At 36.4% G+C, this 20,369-nt stretch overlaps 1 protein-coding gene across 8 annotated transcripts in view; it reads left to right on the top strand.

The window, feature by feature from the left end:
* The window catches only part of COBLL1 (cordon-bleu WH2 repeat protein like 1), a 154,895-nt gene that overhangs the window by 17,847 nt on the left and 116,679 nt on the right, over positions 1-20,369 (top strand). Inside the window, exon 2 of one of the 8 annotated variants that reach the window (XM_057744572.1) lies at positions 6,544-6,627. The exons of the other annotated variants lie outside the window; for them this stretch is intronic. The gene's annotated coding sequence lies outside the window, so the exon portion shown is untranslated. The remainder of the gene's footprint in view (positions 1-6,543; positions 6,628-20,369) is intronic. 8 annotated transcript variants of the gene reach the window in all.

Here is a 20,369-nt window from a genome sequence, read left to right as displayed (position 1 = left end):
AAGCACTGGGAATAGTCTTGGCATTTCAAGGACACCTGGTATTGTACCCTGGCCCAGCCACTGAACAGTTAGGAAATTTTGGACAGATTATCTCACCTCTTTGCATCTGTGTTTTTTTTTTTTTCTTTTTTCCATCTGAAAATGAAGATACCTATCTCATAGACTCAAGCTTGGGATTAATTGGAAGTATTGATATGTGAAATCATGAAATACTGACAGAGTAATAAAAATAATTGACTGATTTAAATTTCACAATTAAATCTCTGCAGCTAAATTATTACAGTTTTTGAACATCAACCATATGAAAAGTTTACAAAATTGGTTTCAGTTTCTCACTCTTGGTTTCTGGTAAGTAAGTTAGTATTTGATATTTGGTTAAGAATCATTGTTTCCCAAATATAAATCATGCTGTTTTGTAATTCATTAGTTCATGGAATGTGGTTCTCTGTAAGCAGGTTTTCTGGTCCTTTACAATCATTAGAAAAGCCTCTACCTGGTAAGATGTGGAGATAGTGAGCATACAATGTGTATATTGTAAACCTTTATTCCTTTTTCCTCTAAAAAGGAAAATAACCAACCAACCAAATATGTTCTTTCACTGGCCTTTATTGTTCCAGTGTTTCCTAATGAAAAGAGCTTATCTCTGAGACTCCAAGATAGTTCCCTCACGTAAAGAAGACTAGATTTTTATTTTGGACCTTCCATATCCACTGTTCAGCTTTCATCCTTTTTCTCAGGAAGCTACGGGAGTAGAACACAGGCTGGGTACCTCTTATTTGGTGGGCACATACTTTCCACATCTGTAAACTATAAATAACCCCTTTACATTACAAATGATGTGTAAGATGGGAACCGCTTATGAATTGTTTGTTGATGATACATGTCTTGAAATGAAGTGATTTGGTGACTAGGTCACGCATTTCCTTCCTAGATTCTTGATGAGGTTAGTTCTCTTGACAGCACAAACTCTCTTGGGTATGCAGAGTGGGTGACATCTGCAGGAGGGTGTTCTTTCTCACCATGCTTGTTGGTGCCATTCTCATGTCCTGCTGGTTTCATTTCTACGTGGATACTCATTCAATTAAAAGTTGTCAGTGCCGTTTCCAAAGGAAGTGAGATGATGATTTTGGTCATAAAGTGAACAGCTACGTTTTTTCTCATTAAGGTATCACAACCAGGTTACCACCGGTCATAAACTGTAGAAAATTGGTGAGAACCCTCAAGGTCATGAAGAAGGAAGGTCTAATCATGGACGAGGGTAGCACACTGTAGTGTGTTCACATTTTGAACAGATGTGTTTTCTTAAAAAAATGCACGCATTCTCATTGAAACCAGCTGTTATTTGAACGGTATGAACTCTAGTTGCACATTACTAGTTTGTGATTTCAGAGAAGCAGGCATTCTTAAAGATTTATCAAGCGTCACTGAGTTTCCTGACCGTACTTACCTATTTTGTGAAAATAGCATCTTGCTCTTTGCACTAAACTGTTCTGCATAGAGAAAGAATTCATGAAGGTAAAAAAATCAGTCAACTTAAATGGAGTATAATCTGTAAAGATATTGAATCACTGTGTTGTATACCTGAAATTAATATAATATTGTAAGTCAACTATACTTTAATAAAAATATTAAGGGACGAAACTAACTGTTCCTTTCTCACCCCCACCCCCCCTTCTGAAATATCTAAACAAAAACCTTTAAAAATCCTTCATCTTTTAGAGTCAAGGACACACTTTAAATGAGAGTCAGTGGAAACCTGGCCTCAAGATTATAAACAGTAGACACATATCGAGTTTCTGAGCAATGGTTTCCTTCTCTACTTAATATTCACTTTGTGGTTGACAATTTGGCATCTTTCCTGATATCACTGAGCCTTCACTGCATTTTTTCAGTTTGATTTTTAAAAAAAGCACTTTCTACATTGTCAAACCTTGATGGTTTCCAGTCTAATAGGGAAAAATGGTTGTTTGTATTTCTTAGATCATTTGTGATGTTTGAGGAACTCTTAAAATGTTTAACTTTCATTCATTTTTCTCTTAAAAATCTACTTCATACCCTTTATCTCATTTATGTTTCTATATTCATCTTTCCCTTAATGATTTTGTGAAAGTTGTTCATATGTTTTGCTCTTAATATGGAAAAAGTATTGACCTTTAATTTCTTATATTCTAAATATTTCCCCAGTTTTATCACTTATCATGCAGCTTTGTTTATGCAAGCACTTTTAGCATCCTATTTTCTTACTATTTGAGAGAGAACTCCATGTGTTTTCCTTTGCCTTGCCTCAGAAACGCACGTACTTGCTTCGAAATGCATTTATGTCTTTAAAATAGTCCCTTATCTTAAATTTATGATAGATTACATGTTCGACAGAAACAAACTGAAGTTTATTCTTTTGTAATATGAAATGGGGGTCTAAATTAAAATAATTAATTGCCTCAATGTTATCTATTGAACAATTGATCTTTTCCCACTGATTTGAAATGGCACCTTTATTATATATTAAATTTATTTTTATTTCTGTGTTTGTGAATGGACTTTCTATTCAGCTCTATTGATTTTTCTGCTTATTTTATCAGTCTAAAATGTTTTACTTAAATGTATTATCTCTTTAGTATGTTTTAATGATCTGATAGGGTAAATCATAGTGGTGAGTTTTCTTTGCAGAAATTCTCCTGGCTGCTCTCGGGTATTTGTTTTTCCATGTTGAATTTAGAATTTGGAGTGAGAATTGATTACTTGCATTCAGTTTCCACACAGATTTTTAGGAAATTGGTATTGCTACTATATTTAATTTTCTCATTTGGGAACATGTCCCTAGCACTGTTTTCTCCCCCTGAAGTTAAGAACAGCAGATTTTACTGTTGGGAAGTATGCCTTCCTAGGTGTCCTCTGTCAAGAGCAAATCATCTTGAGGGCTACTGAATTAACCAGACGTCCATGATCATTAACTTTATCATTATGGTATAGTGCAGTGGTTTTCAAAGTGTGGTCCCTGATCAGCAGTGTTAGTAAAAACTGGGAAGTTGATAGAAATGCAGATTCTCAGACCAACTTAATCAGAAAGTCTGAGGGTGGAGCCAGCAGTCTATTTTAATAAGCGCTCCAGGTGATTCTAGCTGAAGAGAAAGGTTGAGAACTGGTGTAATGGATAAAGCATAGCATTGGAGTCATACAGTTGACCCTTGAATAACACAGGTTTGAACTGCATGGGTCCAGTTATTTGCAGATATTTTTCCATTAAATTCTATAGTAATATGTGGTCCTCGCTAGTTGAATCTACAGAAGCAGAATCCAGGATACAGAGAGCCGGTTGTAAAGTTATACTCAGATTTTCAACTTTGTGGAGGGTCAGTGCCCTTGTCCCCATGTTATTCAAGGGTCAATTGTAGTATAAATTTCCACTTTAGCCCTTTACTCCAGTGAAATTTTGGGTAAGTTACTTATACATTTAAGTCTGCATATCCGCACCTGTAATATGGGCTGTTATGAGAATTGTATGTATCCATAAGCAAAGGGTATAGATGCTGAGTAGCTATTATGGTTATCAGGTTGCTTTCTAGTGCACAATATGAGTATTAGATAGCTGTGGTGGTGTCTTGGGGAATGGAGGGAAAGGTCTGGAAAGCAAGGGGTCTTGCTGGTTTTGATGGGTTCTAGATAATGGGTGATGCCAGGAAGAGCAGAAGAATTCCTGGTGTGGGACAGTGAGGATAAATACTTTCAGTCTTGCTCAGGGTTGGTACCTTTTAAGTGGGAAGACATGATAGCCTACTATTATTGACATCCCTGAATTCCATCTTAACAACATAAGTAGGATTAAATTAGTACAGTTCCATTGTTATTTTGAATGAAATAAAAACTTGTCATATTTCTCTAGTTCTAAAAAGTTTATCACAGGGACTTCCTAGGTGGCACAGTGGTTAAGAATCCACCTGCCAATGAAGGGTACACGGGTTCGATCCCTGCTCTGGGAAGATCCCACATGCCGCAGAGCAACTAAGCCCGTGTGCCACAACTACTGAGCCTGCGCTCTAGAGCCTGTGAGCCACAACTATTGAGCCCGTGTGCCACAACTACTGAAGCCCATGTGCCTAGAACCCGTGCTTGGTAACAAGAGAAGCCACCGTAATGAAGAGCCCATGCACCACAATGAAGAGTAGTCTCTGCTCACCGCAACTAGAGAAAGCCCGTGTGCAGCAACGAAGACCCAATGCAGCCAATAAATAAATAAATACATTTTAAAAAATCTATTGTAGCAAATTTCTAAGAAATTGATGGAAGGATAACTAGAATACACAAGTGAAATAAGGATTAATATGATACAACCTTATCAGTTATTCGGAAAGTGGAAAACATATTAATTTACTCAACATATGAATGAATTACTTTATGCCAGAAACGGCTGGTAGTGGGCATAAAATAGTGATTAAGATTTAGATATAGCTTATGAATGGTTCATAATTGGGTGGTAGAAATAGCCAATTGCTATGATACTGTTGGTGGCAAGTCTAGGAATAAAGGCACACGTGTATGGCTGTGAGAGCCTTGAGGCTTCCTGGAAGAGATAACTCCTGAGCTGATCTTGAAAGACAAATAGATCCTCCTCCAGGAGAGGTATGTAGAAAATGATGTAACAATTCACCCAGTGATTAGTTGTGGTTGATGGCACCAGCGCTATTACAGTGGAGGTGACTTAAAGGATGAATGCTCATTGCCAAGCCAGGAAAGGAGGACAGTGTCGTAAGTGGAGGCATGCATGAACCAGAGTGCCCTGGATATTGGAGAACGTGGTGTAGGCCGGTGTGAGTAGAGCACATGAGCTGGGCAGGGGCCGGTGAGGCTACAGGCGAAGCTGGGCCCAGTTGTGCAGGTTCTCCCAAGATTATGGTGGATTGGAAGACTCTTTGTTTTAATACTTTGTCTTGTTTTTGTATAAACGTATTTTATCTCAAAGGGTGCTAGGTCTTTTTTTTTTTGGTAAGCTATACCATTACACCCATATCACATAAAGAATTTAGGTTAGGAGTTCAGAAAAACATTTGTGTTACAAGTTCATGTTCATATAACACAATCTTAGTTTGGGTCCTATTTGACCTTTCTCAGTGTTAAAGACTTTCAACTTGTGGGTTTAAAAGTTGGTTAGTTAATTCAGACAAAGTCTCTTCCACCTGTGGGTGTCTGGAATAATTCCTGCTACCTGAAGCTCCACTGTGAAATGTGCTCTCAACATCCATACACCCAGGGCTTCCCCCACTGAGCCCATGGGTGTTCCTCATGCCTCACTAGCGTCCTGCCGTGAACTTCAGGCCATTTGACTGGGCCCTGACTCCCTGGCTAGCTAATCTTTTCCTCTTGGGGCCTGGATTTCTGTGGCCTTGGTAACTAGCTATGAGCCTGCTGTGAATCAGAAAGACCTACCAAGAACCTTGATGCATTCCCAAACTGACTTCTGCACATACCGCAAGTGCCTTGAGACCTTGGCTATTGTGTTTCATCCACCAACTGATACCCCTTTATTATAGTATAGGTACCCCTTATAACCAATACTGAACCTCTGCTTGGCAATTCTGGGGGATTATTTAGACTTTTGCTCCCACATGCTGGTCAGCCCCTCTCGTCCCAGCTCCACTTAGCCCACTATTAACTTTTATCCTGAGTGGAAGAAATGTATTTGTACGTTATAAGGATTAGAAATTGCTGAATCTTGTGGACCCTTACAATATAGTGTCCTTTTTAAATTTCTACTTCTTGATGTTCTGAACGTTTAAGCCTGGGCTATTTTGATGCTCCCTTCTTGCTCTGAGTTTTTACTTTTTAGGATTAAATATAGTTATAGGAATATTTCCAAATCATGAGTCACTTCTTATCAAGCTCTTTTGCTCACCCCAAAAAGGTCTTTGCTGCCTGTACAGTAAAGGCCAGACTCTGTAGTAGACATTGGGAATGCATGGATGCCTGGTTCTAACTTTCTTTTCTGGCCTCATCTCCCATCATCTCTTTCCATTCATGTTCTTTTCAGACCTGGGAGACACTGGCATCCCCTGAATACTGGGATGTTTCAACATCCTTGCTTTTGTCTAGTGTTTTTCAGTGTGGAATTCTACTGGCCCAACTCACTGCCCAGAGGAATCCACACATTTTTTCAAGGCCTCGTTGCAAATTCCACCTTCTCCTTGAAGTTTTTATAGTTCCTTGAGCCAGATGTATTTCTTTTTCCCTTTTGCTTTCATGATACTTTAACTCTGTCAGAGCATGTATTACTGTCTTTTATTTTTGTTTTGTTTATAAGCTTGTTTCTCGCTAAGTTGTAAGCTTCTTAGGAGCAAGATTTATTCATCTTTTTATTCGCAATAGCACTGGCTCCCATTATTCTGTTCGCAGTGGGTTTTCAATTATCGCTCTGTCCACATTAGGATTTTGGTTGTCTAAGAAACTTTACTTTTTGCAAAGAGGGATGCAGTGGAAGAATTTGTGTTTTTCCCGTAATTGTCTGTCTCTTCTAGCCTGTTCTTTCCCTTTTCTCCTTCTTATACATGTCAGATAGAGGAATCTGGATGAATGCTTGAGGCTGTAAAAGGAACGTCTTGGGAGGGAACACTCCCCGTGGACCTTTAACTGATGAAGGTGAGTGTAATGCTTTCTTTGAAAGTTGCTTGAAATAGGTCATAATCCTTATCATTCACTGATATTATTAAAGCCAAGTACTATGGCAGCATACGCTGGCTCCCCTAGTGCTGCCAGCAGCGCTGTGGGGTTCATATTTCACACCTTTCTATGCAGGAGGACCCTGCGGCTCATACGGTTTTCCTAACTGAGATTAAGGAAGGGATGGGACCAAGTTTTCATGCCAGGCCTGTCTGATTTCAAAGCCACTGCTCTTCATCAGTGCGCTGACCTGCTTTACCTGCACATTTGAAAAGTATACATTTCTGACCCCACCTTTCTGCTGCAGAGATCAAATCAAGTTCAGCTTCAAGATCAGCGGGCAGTGGAAACAATGATTTCAGTGTGTGCCCTTCTCCAGACTAGTGCTTCTCAGCTTGTAGGTGCTTAAGGTGTCAACAAGGTAAATTAACCTATCAGGTTGAATTATAAAGACTTATCGTCTCGATAATGTAAATATTAATTCAAAGACATTTATATAAAGTCGATCAATGGACAAACACAACAAACGTGATTTTTAGCTCTTCTTTCTTTGCTGTATCATTTTAGAGTACTGGTAATTAGATCCCGTTGGAGGGTAGTGGAAGACTTCAGAAGATAATGCAAGTTTATACATTTTTCTAGAGTTTGAGGTGATTACTTTCAAATGGAGAAGAAAAAGCTGTGAACTGATTTTTTTTTTTTTTTTTTTTGCATGTATGTCTGTCTAGTTTTTCTTTACATGATGTATGGAAGTTCTGGGGTTTTTTTCTTCTTTTTTTTTTAAACCACGTAGGACTTCCTATGAAGGATCATTTATCCTCCAAGAACTTTTGAATCAAGGCATCATTGTGTGAAAAAGAAATCAACAAAAGGGATCCCTTTTCTTTTCTTTTTTTTAGCTGTCCATCAGTATTTATGCATTGAGATAAAAGTGAATGGGAAATTATTAGATTTATTTATTCAATGACTGTTGGGCACTTACTCTGTTCTCTTTTAGGACAGAGAATAGGAGAAACCCAGTGACTTCTTCAGAGACTTCACAATCGGTGACCCAGCAGAGAGTAAAGACTTTAATTTTATGTGTGACAACGAGAGTAATGTACAAAAATTAACCAGCATTTATTAAGACCTTATTAGATGCTGGGTCTTATGCTAAGTATGTTAAATATATTAGAGCATTTGTCCTTTTAACAACCTCGTGTGAGAGAGACTACTTTCTTTATTCTTATTTAACAGATGAAAAAATAAAACAAAACCTGAGACAATGAGAGAGAGAGCAACTTCTCCAAGGTCATACTTGGTACCTTACTGCTTTGCTCCATCTATTCAAAGTATATGTGACTTTAGTGTGTATCATGTGAAAGGCTTTCTTTAGAGATTACTTTTCCAAAACTTCTTAAAAATTAATATCCTGTCTGCCTGTTCTTTGTCACACGGACTTGGGTCTGAATTCAAAATGTGCCATTTTCTTATTGGGTACCCTTGGGCAAGTTACTTAACCTTTCAGAGCCTCTGTTCCCTTGCTCGTAAAGTGGGGATGAAAACACATTTTCATGTGTGTGTAAAGCACATGGTAGTAGGACCCTCAAATCTTAGTTCCCACTCCTTTTTCTCGTCCATAAAATAACTCAAAACAATCATGAAACTGCATAAAAAAAGGTAGTACTGCAATTTTTAGCTTGACCATTAACAGTTTTCTTGTAAACAACCAGAGACGTTCCAGCAGTCTCATGAGTCCAGTTGAAGTTGGAAAGTAAACATTGGACTTGAAATTGGAAGTCTTGTGTTTAGTGTGCTACTTTGTTGGCCATTTCTTATTTTAAGAGGGATGGAAATGCTTTCATTTAATAATTACCTCATGACTTTTTACTACTTGTTGATACTTGAAAGGGCTACCAACTCTGCAGTCAGGCAGAGAGTATGATCCACGCCCTCTGTGTTCCATTTGGATGATGGGAGTCCGTTATGTAATGGCAATAATGCTGTTTCTGTCTCTTAAGCTAAACTGCACAACCGTGATTCTAGATAAAATCCTTCCTCACAGATAAGCTTGTTGAGTGCCCAGTTAGACGTTATAGTTTTGTAACATTTGGTTGCCCCCAAGAGGTCTTTTGAAGGTACATGGTTGTTTATCCAGTGGTTAAAGTAAATGCATGACTACAAAACCTTTGCTCTTGATTAAATGAGGATGTCATAAGACAGTGTGGTTGTTCTTTAGGGTATTGTTGTGTTTAGTGGTGCTGAAAAGCTAGATTTAAAGTAACAACTGACTACAGTGAAGATGTGTACTACTGTATTAATTTAATGTTTCCACATAAGTCAATAAATTTGACTATACTATATGAATCATCATGCAGTATATGTCTACCCAGGCTTCTCTGGTATTACAAAAATGTTCCCCTTTTTATGAAAGGTTTTTCCTGTGTAAATGGAATTTGTCATTAATATTTCATTTTAGAATATAAATAAATAATAGATGTGAACTAAGTAGATTATAAAACTTGAGGAATACAGGGACAATGAATGCCTTACCTACTTCCCTACATAGATCACAAATGCCTAGCACACAGTAGGCCAGTTAATTCATTTTTTAAGTTGAATCAGTTAAAATACATTTTTGTAGAATAGTTATATGAAAGCAAATTTACATGTATAATTATTTAAATTTTGTCTGTAAAACAGGCATTCACCATAAAGGCATTCAGTGTTCTTGATTACTGATCTAGTTTCTCATGTAATACAATGAGTGTCAGAAATTACAGTGGTTTTACTCTCTTTTATTTGAGGTGCTGAATGTTGGTGAAAATAAGTCTCAAAATACTTCTAGATAGTTGTGATGTCTGACAAAAATGTGACCACAGAGGATTATGAATTTATATTAATAGTTGTGACTAGACATCTAGAGTTTGACCTGGAGGATATAAATGAAAACTTTTTCCCCTAAATTTTTGCAGATAGTTCAGATTCTTGATGTATTCTCAGCCTTAACTTGATGACAGAAACTTGGACTTGCTTTTTGTCTGTGCCACTTTTTTTTTTTTAATTTTATTTATTATTTTTGGGGATGTGCCACTTTTTAAACTTACCTCTTGTTGGTTTCATCCTTAATGTCTTTCAGATAAGGATTTTGTAAAAATATTACTTTGATTTTTTTCTAGAATATATATATTTTTTCAGAATATCTTTTTAAAATCAGTAGTCATAGAGGCAAGGAAATTGAGAAACTGGTGCACGTATTTGCATTGGGTATGGAAAGTCTAACCTGATATAGACACTGGTCACACATGATGGATTTTAGCCCTTTAGTAGTCATTCTTTAGATGTATTTCATTGAATCTAAGATGCCATCAGATTTTAGATTCACCATTATTTTATGTACCACTAAAAGAAGAAACACTGCCAATTAAACTACTACACTGTTCTTAATTTTTTTTTACTAAGGCATAATTTATATATGGTAAAATGTACTTAGTGTTTAGTGCTGCAAATTTTGACAAAGGCAGTCATGACACACGATCCCAACCACCATCAAAACTGAGATACAGAAAAATTCCATACGCAGTGTACAATATTACCACTTGGTTTTTATATTATATTTAATGAAGTTGAAAAGGATTTTAAATTTGACACAATTATATTATTTTTGTGCAATCATAAAAGGGAACATATAAAGAAAATAAAAATTTTTTTCTTCAACTTCTTCATGTTCTGAGTCTGATTCTTCTTTTGAACTCAGAGTTGTCAGTGACTTTTATTTCACTCAGTCTTGTCCTCTGTAAACAAGAGCGTGGAAGGTGATACAGCGCTCCTGGAAATATGTTCTACTATTGCTCCTGGGATTTTCTTTCAAGTTATTTATGTCTGTTACATAAGTTTCGGCTACCATTTTCTTGACTAACTCTAGGAGTTGTTTTTTCCTCAATTGAGTATACTGTCACTGGAAGTTAAGCAACTTCTGTTCAAAGTCAGTAGGAACTTTCTCACAAATGGATGCTTGAAGCCTTTATGTTAGTCTTTCTGGATGCATTACGTCTTTGGTCTCATCAGCTGTTTGTTGCTTTCAGATATCTTCATCTTCTCCAAGAGCTTTGGTAGTTTCTTTGTCTCCTGTTGTTTTGCTTGGTTGGCAGTACCAGATGTGTAGCTGCAACAGTGCACATAATTCTCTGGGGTTGATGACAGCATGGCTACCTGGGACCACATGTGGACATGCCTGCATCATGACTGTCACCTGGACAACAGCAAGTTTCAATACCATTGAGTGTAAGACACAACTACATTTCACACTTGTTAAAAAGTGAAAGAAGTGTGGATTAGAATTGACAAAATAGGGTTTTATGTCCACCATTACATATTTTACATGTAAGGAAATTAAGGTACCCCGTGATTAGTTTAGCATGATAGAGCCCTTTGGGAGCAAAGCTGAAGACACACACTGGGTTTCTGTCTGCTAGTCTGAAAATCATTTGATGATACCCCTGGGAGAGTTGTTTTGATCTAACAGGAGGTTGGTGTGGTAGCAAACGTATTGGCGTGGTGGTCAGACAGATGGGTTGTTTGCATTCTGGTTCTGTGCTTGTAAACCTGTGACTCTGGAAGTTATTTGCATTCCCCTGTCTCTCATTTTTTTCTCATCTGAGAAATGGAATGATGATGATACCAGCTTCAGAGAACTGTTACAATTAATGACTACTTGCATAAGAAGTTTGTCGTATTACTTCTCTTTTTAGAACTGAAAAAATATTATTCTCCTTTCTCCACACTTTCTTCCTTTGCATGAAATTAAACTTATTGTCCCAGTATGTATGTTAATAACTCTTGAGACTTTTAAGTTTCTCTATCATCTTGTGAAGTTCTGTGGTGCTGGCACAAACATGTTGTGGTATGACAGGAAAGTCCATGAGTTTGACCATTGGCATGAAATATACACTTGGTAATTCCTTCTTCAAGTCATGGCAGCTTCCTGATTCAGTAAGTGACTTTAGCATAATACTGCCCAGATGTTTAAAGGATTTTATGTTGTTTTGCTCTGTATTTTGTTTTGACAATTTAAACACAGATAAACCTTAAAAGTTACACAACATATTCAAATTTTCATCACCCAGAAATCATTTAGCACTTTTTCATAAGATTTTATCTTTTTTAAGACAGAAAACATTACAGGTAAAGCTAAAGTCCCCTTTAACCACCACTCCTGACTTAGTCCCCTCCCAGAGGGGACTAATATCATGTAATGGTGTGTGTATTTCTGATCTAATTTTTATACTCATGTAAGTATAAGCAGTATATTGAACGCTTTTATGATTTGCTTAAATGGTGTGTGCTTGTCACATATTTCTTTACTTTTCTTCCTGTTTCTTTTCAAATAACTTGTTTAGGCTAATGTTATTTTTTAAAGCTCCCACTGTGAATCACATCTTTGATATCTGAATTTCCATTTAGGGAACTGAATAAAATGCAACAGTAAGAATTTTGAGCTTTGCTGATTTGGAGAATTATCGACTTTAAAAATCTGTTCATCACATAGATAACAATAAAGAATTAACTTCAGTGTTACCACCCAAAAAGTCAAATATTTTGATTTTAGCAGTTTCCTTTAACTGCTTTAAAATTTTAGATTCTGTATGTTTATGACAGCCATAAATACGTCTATATTGCTACAATCCATCAAAATTTTAATATTCATATTCATATTCAATTGTGTTGCTGTGTCAATTATTTAACTCTAACATGGCACATGATTTGTTATATAATTACTTTTAGATTATATAACTTGGATTTTTAGAAATCAAGCTTTTTTAAAAACGAATTTTCCTGATAAATATTTGCTCTGGAAATATGATATATGACATTCTTACATTTTTGGAACATAAGTGCTCCCCACCCGAAATTCAGTTTTCGAATCTCTTAAGAAAAAAGACCTTGAATTGAATGTATCTCAAAAATCAGAAAAGGAAAATATGCCATAGGGAAGCATCCAAATATGTTTATTTTAATTGGAAGCATAGGTAACAAAAATCTTAGAAGGTGATAAAGATTTATGTTGAAATCTATAAAAATGAATAATTCGTTTTTTCCATATCCAACTGTATTTTAATCTTTCATACATATGACACTATATCTAGTGATATGAATTTGATACTTTACTTTTTTGAAATAACTAAAATTTTCTGAACATCTGAAAGTAAAATGAGATCGATGTTTTTTTTTTTTTTGGCTGCTTTGGGACTTAATTGCTGTGCATGGGCTTTCTTTAGTTGTGGTGAGTGGGGACTACTCTTCATTGTGGTACACGGGCTTCTCAGAGCCATGGCTTCTCTTGTTACAGAGCATGGGCTCTAGGCATGCAGGCTTCAGTAGTTGCAACACATGGGCTCAGTAGTTGTGGCACGTGGGCTCAGTAGTTGTAGTGTGAGGGCTCTAGAGTGCAGGCTCAGCAGTTGTGGCACATGGGCTTAGTTACTCCATGGCATTTGGGATCTTCCCAGATGAGGCATTAAACCCTTTTCCCCTGCATTGGCAGGCAGATTCTTAACCACTGTGCCACCAGGAAAGTCCCGAGTTAGATGATTTTTAATGAACTTTTTGGCATTTATTTTAAAGAGTCAACTCACCTTTTTTTGTTAACATTGTTTACTGGAGAGTTTAAGTGAATGTTGCTAGAATTGTGTAACTCTTTAAATACAGAATACTAGTTATGTGATATGAGTGTCATGTGAATATATTTATTGCATGAAATTTTGAGCTGAAGTGTGTAAAGGTACCTATGTTTGGAAGGTTATAAATCATGATCAGAGCAACTTAAACAATACTAGAAAGATGCTGACTCAAGGTCTTTCAAAAGTAATAAATAATTTTGTGGTATATTTAAGGAGAATGATTATGTTAGTCTTTAATTGGATGAGTTATTCAGATACTTAAAAATTTGTATATATCATTGAAGTTCAATCATATCACAGTCCAGCAATATGCTGTGTGCTCTCTATTATAAATGCATCAGTACATTACTGTATAAAGTTGATAAGTGACAGATCTCTGAGTTGCAAGTTTGTTTTGTCACTATTTATGTTCTTTAAAGCCCTAAATATGAAATTTACTAACTGATACTTAGAGGTTAAATGTCATCTTGTCATTTCTTAATACTCTGAGGATTGGCTATTACTTTTTGAAAGAACAATTCTGTAGTTTTGAAGCATTTTACATTTACTTTGGTCAACTAATCCTGTAGAATTTTAGAACACAAAATTATTTTTATATTAATCTTCTGATGATGTAGGTGAAGAATAGGGATCCCCAGCATGACTTTCTCAGGAACAAGAATTTTGCTGTCTAGGAAAATTTTATTATATAATGTAGAAATAATTCATCATCAGATTTATTTAATAGTAATTTTTTTTTTTGCCTTTGTACATGGGTACTTATACCACATGGCTTATATGAATGTTATTAAACATACCTACCAGAATATTAAAGTATATAAACTGCATATATCTTTCAACTTTGTGGTTTCTCTAGAATTGTGGGAATAGGTTGCTGAAGGTTACTTCTTTTCTTGAGATTTATCAAGTGTAAATTTTATTCAGATCCAATTGAAATGATAGAATTTATTCTCTAAGTCAACAAAACACTTTTAAATCAGATAGGAGTATGGGATGCTTAAGGTATTGTTTTTTGAGGATGATGTAGTCTGATGATTAAAGAATTATAAGTATGGTCTAGTGTAGTTGTCTAACATAGCTACATTGAGACTATTTATTGAATGTTGTAGAAAGTACCACATTGTTTAGCTATAAAAAGAAACATTGTTCTTTCTTTTTAAGACTGTGTGAGTGGGGCAACAAACCAGCTATTTCTGGTTGAAACAATTTCACTTTACTTAGTGATGGTCTCTTTCAAAGGCAGTGATATAGAAAACACTAGACTTTAAAAATACTGTGGACTTCTGTGCTGTATACTAAACACAAATTAAAAAAGAATAGTGGATAGTATTTTATTGTTTCAATGTACTTAAGTACTTTAAAAATCCTTAACAGTAAAGTACATAAGTACTTTAAAGTATTTTACTAATCTTTAAAAATTAGTTAAACTTACACTGTACCTTGGAAAGCTAAACTGAGAACAAGGAATTAAGTAAGTAATGTGAGGTCAGAGTAGGTAAAACATATGTCACAAAGGTCAAGCATTTTTCTCAAAGGGCACTGAGAGATTCCTTACTTAAACGTTATCAGATTTTATTTAACATTTATTCCTAACAGATGGTGCTATTAGATTTCAAAAGCAAAAGCAGATGCTAGAAGTAGTGATTTAGAATAGTGGAGATAGACTATTACACTAAGAGCAAGTGGTGATGACTGAAAGAGACAGAAAAGCTATTAGAACTCGATTCAAGGACTCTATAAACTTTACAATGAGGGCCCATCTGTATTGGTAAGCCCCTAAGGTGTTATGTAATCCAGGAAGCATAGAGCATCGAAAATAATATTTCCCAGGTTAAAAGAGACCATTAGGCATCAACTAAGGTAAAATGTCTTTTTTATACTTTAGAAGGTTGTAAAACTAATTACAGACCGGGCTGGAAGGAAAACCTAGTTTATTTCCATCAGCATGAGTTGTACAGAGACATTCTTTGACCCAAAGATATTTTTTAAAATAAAGCTCAAAGACCACTTAACCACAAGGGAATAATAATCAGATTCTCCTAAGCTCTTAGCGTAGCAAAGAAGAAATCAAAATAACAACTATAGGCTATTAAGAAAACAATGCTAATGTAATAATAAGCTATATTCACAAGCAAATGCATACTTTTTTTTTTTTTTGCTGTATTTTCACTGTTAAACTGGAATATGGGAGAGTGTGAAGTAAACTTTAACTCATAATGCTAAAACAGAACACATGAAAGCAGGAGGAGGTACATGATACATAAATAAGTAGGAATTAATAATTTAACAAATACAGAACTGAAAAACCATGTAGGTTTTTGTGTTTGGGGGAGGGCAACAGCTCTCCCACAAATTTAATGCAAAGAACAAAAATGTTACAATAGAGTCTAAGAGTTTTTAAGTTACATATAATGGATATGGTAGTAGGTTAGAATTCCAGGTAAAATGGATGACTATCTGGAAAATATATAAATTTTTAATCAAGAATTAGAGCTGTTGAATGAAACTATTATAAAAAGGGGAAAATGTTATCAGAGGGCCATCTACCAGAAGGCTCTGGGGATTAGTCATGGAGGCAAGCTTATTCCGTCTTTTAAGGAATAGATAATCATCTTTAAAGATCTACAGAGCACATAACAAATTTTTAAAAATTTTTAAAAATTTAATTTTACGTAGTGAACACATCTCGACTCACATTTTACAAAGAAACCCCACAAAGGGAAAAAAGCCTTTCTTATGAGTGTAGCTGTAAAGATGCAAAATACAACAATAAGAATATGTAATAATAAAATAAATGTATCGGTCCCTAAGTAGGATGATTACAGGAATTAAAAAGTGGCTTCCTAGTATAAAGCTCTGTCTCACACTAATAAATCAAGGGAAAGTCATGTTCAAGGCTGCATGGTTTATAAGTGGCAGATCTAGGTGTCAAGCTCAGTTTGGTGATGCAGAGGTTGGCTGCTCCCTATCCATCGCTGGGGAGACACTCTTCTTTCTCCTTACAAGTTGGAATACTTACCCTAGACGTTTCAGAGGTCATCTGCCTTGCCTCGTCTCCCAGTTTTATCTTCTCTCTCGTGCTGAAATGACTCCAGGGCAGGAGGTGCACATCTTTCCGAGCCAGCTAAGGTCCCAGACCTCATGGTTGTCTGTTCATCCTGTGAATGTTTGCTGAGTGCCTGCTCAGGAAGAGCCACTGGGTCCGTATCGGGGGAGGCAAAGGTCAGTAAGAGAAGGTTCCTGACTGGAAAAATTCCTGTTCTATCAATACTTCTCAATATTGTAACAAACTGTTTTTGAGAGGATGTAATTTTTTCCTTTTAAGGGTCATTTTTATTCTGTATTAGAAAATAATCTCTGTCCATTCATGGGCTTGGTATGTTATTGCTTAAAATAAAAGAAGTTAAATTGAGTAAAATATATAAATAAAACAGTAAGATACTAATATGGTGAAAACCCTGAAAGGAAATAAAGATTGGGAAAGAGTATGTGGTATAACTGGATAGCTTGAACAGTGAGAACAGTATTCTTTTTGGAACTGAAGTGTGTGTCCTTATAATTTCTGCTTTATAGTTGTACATAGTTACATACATATTTATATATAATTATGTCCTCTAAAGAGATAAAGCATTGTCTGGTCTTTCCGCCACTGAACAGCAAACCTGTTGCCAGGGCAGGAGACATAGAAAATGGACATGTAGACATGGGCCATGGTGAGTGGGGAGAGGAGGGTGGGATGAATTGGGAGATTAGTATTGACGTATATACACCACCATGTGTAAAATAGATAGCTAATGGGAAGCTGCTGTATAGCACAGGGAGATCAGCTTGGTGCTCTGTGATGAACTAGAGGGTGGGATGGTGGGATGGGTGGGAGGGAGCCTCAAGAGGGAGGGAATATATGTATACATATAGCTGATTCACTTCATTGTACAGCAGAAACTAACACAACGTTGTAAAGCAATTACACTCCAATTAAAAAAAAAGATGATGGAAAATCAAAAACTTAGAAACTAGAAATGGAGGGATATTGATTAAACAATATGTATGTTAAGATAAAAGAAAACAATGTAGTTAATGATGAGATATTAGCTTTATCATTGACATCAGGAATGAGTCAAAGATGCCTGTCATCACCATTACTATGTAACTTTTTCCCTGAAAATTCTAGATAGTGTGATTAGATCAGATATGGCAATGAGAGGTATACAAGTTTCAAAGGAGTGTACTTTCCCCTCTCCCCTTTTTCTTTCTTTTTTTCCCCCTCTTTGGTAAGAAGCTACCTAGCAGCTAAGATAATCAAGGGAAAACATTTAAAACCAATGAAAAGGTGTAGAAAGTTGTCTGGATGTAAAAGTTAATATGCATACACCTTTTAGAATGGTTAAAATTCAAAACACTGACAACACTAAATACTGGCAAGGATATAGAACAATAGGAGCTCTCATTCATTGCTGATGGGAATGCAAAACAGTACGGCCACTTTGGAAAACAGATGGGCAGTTTCTTACAAAACTAAACATATTCTTAATCATGCAATCCAGACATCACACTCCTTGGTATGTGTAAGTTTCAAGATGAGTTGGAACCTTATATCCATGCAAAAACCTTCACACAGTTGTTCATATCAGCTTTATTCATAAATTCCAAAACTTGAAAGCAAACAAGATTTCTCTTTTTTTAAGTTTTTTTTATTGTGGTAAATGTTGCACAATATAAAACATACTATTTTAACCATATCTAACTATATAGTTCTGTGGCACTAAGTCCATTCACATTGTTGCACAACTCTCACCATCATCTCCCAAATTTTTCACCTTCCTAAACTGAAACTCTGTCCCCTTTAAACACTAACTCCTCATTCCCCCTCCCCAGCCCCACCCCAGCCTCTAACATCTACCAGTGTACTTTCTGACTGAATTCGCCTATTCTAGGTATCTTGTATAAGTGGAATAAAATAGTCTGCACCTACTCGATATTGGAATGCATTTTTAAGGTTAACTTAATATACATCCTACAAACAGATGGTACCTCCCCCCGACCCCCGCTATACAGTAGGTTCTCATTAGTTATCTATTTTATACACAGTAGTGTATATATGTCAATCCCAGTCTCCCAATTCATCCCACACCCCTTTCCCCCCTTGGTGTCTGTACTTTTGTTCTCTATGTCTGTGTCTCTATTTCTGCTTTGCAAATAGGTTCATGTATACTATTTTTCTAGATTCCACATATATGCATTAGTATACAATATTTGTTTTTTTCTCTTTCTGACTTACCTCACTCCAAATGACAGTCTCTAGGTCCATCCACATCTCTGCAAATGGCACAATTTCATTCCTTTTCATGGCTGATTAATATTCCACTGTGTATATGTACCACATCTTCCTTATGCATTCCTCTGTTGATGGAACAACAACCTAAATGTTGACATTTAGGTTGATTCCATGTCTTAGCTATTGTAAATAGTGCTGCGGTGAACATTGGAGTGCATGTATCTTTTTGAATTATGGTTTTCTGCAGATATATGCCTGGGAGTTGGATTGTTGGATCATATGGTAGTTCTATTTTTAGTTTTTTAAGGAACCTCCATTCTGTTCTCCGTAGTGGCTGTATCAATTGACATTCCCACCAACAGTGTAAGAGGTTTCCCTTTTCTCCACACCCTTTCCAGCATTTATTGTTTGTAGATTTTTTGATGTTGGGTGGATGGATAAACAAACTGTGGTATCTCCATGCAATGAAACTTTATTCAAGGATGAAAATAAATGAGTTATCAAACCATGAACAGACTTGGAGGAGACTTAAATGTATATTGCTAAGTGAAAGAAGCCAGTCTGAAAATATATACTCTATTATTCCAAATACATGACATTCCGAAAAGGGCAAAACAACGGAGACCGTAAAAAAAAAAATCAGTTGCTAGAAGTTTGGGATGGGGGAAGGAGGAGTAATAAGTGGAGCATGGGATGTTTAGGGCAGTGAAGCTATTCTGTATACTACAGTAGTGATGGACACATGTCATTACATTTTTTTGAAACCTGTAGTACTGTACAACACAAAGGGTGATTAAACTACAGACTTTAATTAATAATAATGTATCAGACGAGATGGGGCGCATTCAGGGTGGTATGGCTGTAGACAGTAATAATGTATCAATATTGGTTCATCAATTTGTAACAAATGTACCACACTAGTACCAGGATGTAAGTAATAGGGGAATCTGGGAGAGGGGAGAGGCACAGAGTATATGAGAACTCTTTGTACTGTCTGATCAATTTTTCTATAAGCCTAAAATTGTCCTTTAAAAAAGTCTGTTTATTAAAAAATTTAATATGGAAAAATCTGCATCTTTGCCCTTTGGCCATTTTAGGGCATCATCGTCTGCGTCCAAATAAGTGGACTCTCCAGAGGAGGGGGGGAGTAGGAAATGACTCACTGGTATGAGAAAGAAAGTATTAGAACATCGTTAATATAATATGCAATTTTAAAAGAAACAGGAGTTGACTTTTGTTGACATTTAAAACATGAATAGGCACTGCAGACATCACTCAGTTTGTAGGTCAGAGACTCTGTGTGTGGTGCTGGAGTCGTGCTGAGGGAAGAGAAGGTGTGCCTGCTGTGCTGGGGGCCCCCTTGCCAGCCTCATGTGGTTATTACCTTTCAGCATATTGCAATTTAAGTATGGAGTTTTGGAGGGTGGGTTATTTTCTGGGTTCTACAAAGAGGAATGGACAAATAGGTGGACGTTTCTCTGTCTTTCCAAAACCCCTTTTCCCATACCTTGATCTTTTCAGGAAAGCACTCTTTTGGATATCGAAGTCGGGCCTCACTCAAGAGCCTTTGTTTTTGGGTCTGGTGCTTCTTGGAGCTCTTGGCAGAAACTTGCAGCAGTAGGGGCTTCTTTAATGCAATTCTTTGAGCCCTTGGAGTGTGGAGTTGAGTTTCTGCTGCCTCAGTTAGAAATCTGCTCACAAAACTAAGTTTTAGTAGAGGTCAGGGTCCCAGTAGTATGTGGGGTGGGAGGCATGGCAATGTTTTGAATAATTTTAGTTGTTTGGGG

This window comes from Hippopotamus amphibius, chromosome 8, assembly GCF_030028045.1.
Source record: "Hippopotamus amphibius kiboko isolate mHipAmp2 chromosome 8, mHipAmp2.hap2, whole genome shotgun sequence".
Classification (NCBI taxonomy): Eukaryota; Metazoa; Chordata; class Mammalia; order Artiodactyla; family Hippopotamidae; genus Hippopotamus; species Hippopotamus amphibius.
The sequence above is the reverse complement of the archived record's forward strand: the minus strand, read 5'-3'. Positions and strand labels throughout refer to the sequence as shown.